Source organism: Eurytemora carolleeae, unplaced genomic scaffold, assembly GCF_000591075.1.
Source record: "Eurytemora carolleeae unplaced genomic scaffold, Eaff_2.0 scaffold1095, whole genome shotgun sequence".
In the NCBI taxonomy this organism is placed as follows: Eukaryota; Metazoa; Arthropoda; class Copepoda; order Calanoida; family Temoridae; genus Eurytemora; species Eurytemora carolleeae.
Genome location: NW_019396982.1, coordinates 115,491 through 119,904, shown reverse-complemented (window position 1 = coordinate 119,904; position 4,414 = coordinate 115,491). Strand labels below are relative to the sequence as shown.

The window sequence follows — 4,414 nt, the reverse complement described above, 5'->3', positions numbered from 1 at the left end:
ATTATAACAATGATATTAATAATAATATTTTCCTGGTTTTGTCTTTGCTTTCTCCAGCTGGAACAATGCTTGGCGCTCCGTGTCCCGCCGGAAATGTTCTCTTTCCTCATCCAGGCTTAACAATTAAACATTTCATTAAATTGACAATTATTATCATAAACATTCCCGTAGTTTTACTGAGTTTGAGGCAAATACATAGGTTTAAGGGTTCATGAACTATGATCTGACATCTATACAAACAAACACCCAAACAGAGACTACTACTTTATTTATAATGATGCAAACCTGATATCTGAAGATCTAACACTGTAACCCGACCCAGACTCTCCCGAGCCCTGCCGGGGCATATATAAAGACCGACCCTAAATAAAATATAAATTATTTTAATATTAACTTATACTACAAGAAAATTGACTCCAGATCTTAACTTAAAAGATACATATATTTTGTTGACTCTCTTCAGGTCTAACAAAATATATTAAACGTAAAAACCAAAATAATTTTTTTTTTTATAAAAATAGACGTTTGTTAATGAAAATCATAATGTTAAAGTGAAAAACGGTAGTTTTTAGCAGACAGATTTTATCGCCTACAATTTGTAAGAAAAATTTCAAAAATGAACTTTAAACCATATCAAACAATAGTTCTCAGGAATTTTTTAAAATTAAATTTTTTTCCAAATATTTCTTTCTTTATATTTTGTTCAAAAGTTTTCTTTTGAATATCTGGAATCAGGAGTTCTCAGTATTTTCAATATATATAGATTAGAAGAATTTGAAAATCTTTAACATTTTATTAAATCTATTTTATCATGTCAGGAGAATTGGAAACATTGAAGAGACTTGAGGCCCTTTTTCAAATGATCTACAATCTAAAATACCAGATTCACAACGGTACCCTGGGCCTCTAGGGATTTGTCTGATCAGGAATGAATGACATATCAATGATTTCTCTTTACGAAGTTGGCTATTTTCAATTGTGGCTTCTCTGAAACAATGACTTGCGGAATTCTTGATGCATAGAAAATGGAGGAAATTGTTATCATCAATAAATTTTACGCTATAAGAGCGACAATGTCTTCCACGATATTGATCCGATAAAAGTTAGAGAGTACCGTTGTGAATCGGGCTTTGTCATCTTAAAATGTAGGTCACTTGAAGTTTCAACGACAGTTGCCTCTATTCGAATATAAAGCGTCCAAATATATATTCGAATATAACGCGTCAAAGCATATATTCGAATATAAAGCTTCAAAACATATATTCGAATATAAAGCGTCGAAACATATATTCGAATATAACGTGTCTAAACATATATTCGAATATAAAGCGTCAAAACAACAAAAAATAATTGACTTTGCATGTATACAATAAATGCTTCTGTTTTTGCAATTATATAATCAATCAATAGACTTTCATCTGTTAGAAACAAACCCTTAACGTTTTGTTAGAAAAATCGAACAAATCGAAAGCATTACGAACGTTTTGTTCAAAATAATTAACAAAATATTCAGGAAATGTCACAACTGTTTTTATCCGTAGCAATCTGTTTATTAATTTCGTAGAAACGTTCGATGTTTATGAACAAAATCCAGTTTTTCCTGAACATTTCTACCTTCATGTTTTTTGTTAGTAAGGACTACCAAGAGGCCAATAACAGCTAGTCGAGAGGTCTTAACTCTACATTTACTCAGGTCGATTTGGTCACTTCTGGACAACAATTGTTTCTTTCTTTCACTAAAATCACAGATTTTTGCCCTTTACAGGGTAAGGTATGTAGTTCAGTCCCAGGCTTCTAGAATTGAGAGATAAATGAACTTAATTAAATGTTTAAACTGACAATATGTTGGTTGTCTTCTACAGTGGAGAAGTCTTATCAATTTCAATCCGCCCCATTTTTCTTTTATCTGAAAACAATAGTTTAAAAAAATCACATTGATCATGGTATAGATGATAAAAGATAAAAGATTTATCTATAAGATGTTTGTGACAACAGTTATTACAATTTGATCCAATCGAATTAAGAAACATAGAAAGCTCGGAATTATCAAAATGTCGTCTGGCTCAAACTTTAGAATATATATTCCAGGTTTCAATTTATCAGCTAAAATCAGAAATGTCGATATATCTACGTAAATCTTGATCAATTTTAAACACCCTTTTATTACTCATTTATTGCTCATTTGAAACAAAAATATGAATTTCCTTGTTAATTGGGAACTCCATGCATATTATTTTAAGATTTTTTTGCCTATAATAATCTTGTTTTATTGTAAACTGTTGTTAAAAGCAGCAATTTTTGGTCACAGGGATATGGTTTCAGCCTGTTTGACGCAAGCTTTAAAACTGGTCTGTACTGTATACGCACAAACCAGACTCAGGTAGATGACGCAAATCCTATAGATAGATATATAAGCATATACGCGCACCAAAAAGCGCCTGCGCACATGCCTTTTTAATTATGATAACGGAGTATTGACTAATATATCACATAATAGTTTCTTTTNCACACGGAACACTTTACAAATAAAGGGTCACTTGAAATTACTTGTACAGTCCCTTTAAGTGAATATAAATTCATTGCCAGCGAGAAAAAAAATGCAGTGATACAACTTACTATTCAACACTTTTAATTACTCAGCGAAAAATGTTTGAAATTTTATTCCTGTTGCATAGTGTCCCAAAACGGGAAGACAATTATTCATGAAATGTACAACGACTGTACATGAACAGAACATGTACAGCAAGTTTAACAATTCACAATACAACAAACATTGTTTGAAGTGCACTCCTGTGCATGAGGGAAAATACTAAAGAATTCTCAGTGGGGGTAACAGACACACATTTTCACACACACACAAACGCACTGATACCTGCCGGTCAGAATACAGTTATGGCAGCTTTCTACTTCAGATTTGTAATCAAAATTTTTAATAAACAGTTTTATTATTTTCTTTTGCGTCAATTAAATGGTTAGTTTGTAGTAAACATAAATATTAAAAACAACCAACTAATTTTAACTAGAAATGTGCCTAACTGTCTCCTAAGAGAAAGTCTGTAGAACAAAAGTGTAACATTGCCTCTGAACTAAAATCATTCATGCATTCCTGGATAGTTTTCTAGTTTCCAGATAATTTTTTAATCAAGATATAATCCTGACAAAATTGTTAAAAACAAGGATGATTAAGGAACCCTAGCACTTCAGTTTCAGTAGAAGAAAATATTTCTATTTACTGCTTAGCGCCGATAGAAGGATTTATATCTAATTGGATGATGAGATATGATAGAAAGATAGATGTTACCGTCATACAATTTCTATTGGTTCAGAATAGACAACAAACACATGACTGAACCTTGATTGGAGCAGAGGCTAATGGAATCGGAAAACAAGTGTGCTAGGAAGGCTAAGGGGGGGGGGGGTGTAGGCATCCCACAACCCAGTGATTTTTGACGACAAAATAAGGCTGGTCAATGAATTAAAAAACCTAAAAAAGCTTTCTTAATAATTTGGCTTGGTCACGTCAATTAATTTGCAAAATTATATTGATCCACCACCAAGCTACAAGGTTATTATTAAGCATGACGCAGTCTTTTCCAGAATATGACTATAACAATAAATTAATAATTTCTATTCATAAATTTTAAACTATAACAATAAGTTAATTAATAATTTATTTTCATAAATTTTGAATCATAAAATGCTTTCCGTTGAATTAGAAATAAAAACTTTAAACGTAATAAATAGCGAATTTCTAAAGGATTAAAACTTTTAATCTTTTACGCGCTCAGTATGTTTCCCGTCTCTCACTAAATCTAACTTAAATCCTTTAATTCAAAAGTTCGCATATCGAGTTCAGTCGCTATCCAAACCAAATGTTTTAGCCTCAAATTAAGATACAAATGTAAAGGTTCAATTTTTGAATTTAATAAAAGCACAATGGACGTTCCTTATTCTTGAACATTAAAACCATGAAATTGCTTCATTAATCTTTTTTCTACTCTTACTTAGAGTTTTATGTAAAAGAGCTTAGTTACCTAGAATAAGTCACCCAGCGGAAGCTTTTTGGGCTTTGAACATATACTCCCCTTCAAAAACGTAAGAAATTTCAAATTTTATAAAATTTGTGTTTTAAATTAAAGGAGATTAACTACCCCTGACATTTAAAAACAATTTCACATAATCAAAAACTGTCAAAAACGCAAACCTATAAGAAAAAGAAACGGTTTATATATTCCTAGAGTAAAAGCTATTAAAATTGGACTGCTTGCTTTACACCTAACTTCCCTAAAATATGGTATGAAATTAAACGACACTTTTTTAAACTTTCAACTATCAATCTTATTATTACGAATTTTAAATATAATTCAATTGAAGATTTTTATTAGCACAACTCTAACACATGCTATGTTTAGAA

General features: G+C 31.1%; 1 long non-coding RNA gene across 1 annotated transcript; it reads right to left on the bottom strand.

The window, feature by feature from the left end:
• Window positions 1-26: 26 nt before the first annotated feature.
• On the bottom strand, window positions 27-1,902 carry LOC111710770 (uncharacterized). Its single transcript, XR_002767127.1, has 3 exons — window positions 1,615-1,902; window positions 286-362; window positions 27-115 (listed from the first exon to the last, which is right to left on the bottom strand). It is a non-coding gene; the product is annotated as an uncharacterized LOC111710770 (long non-coding RNA).
• Window positions 1,903-4,414: the final 2,512 nt, after the last annotated feature.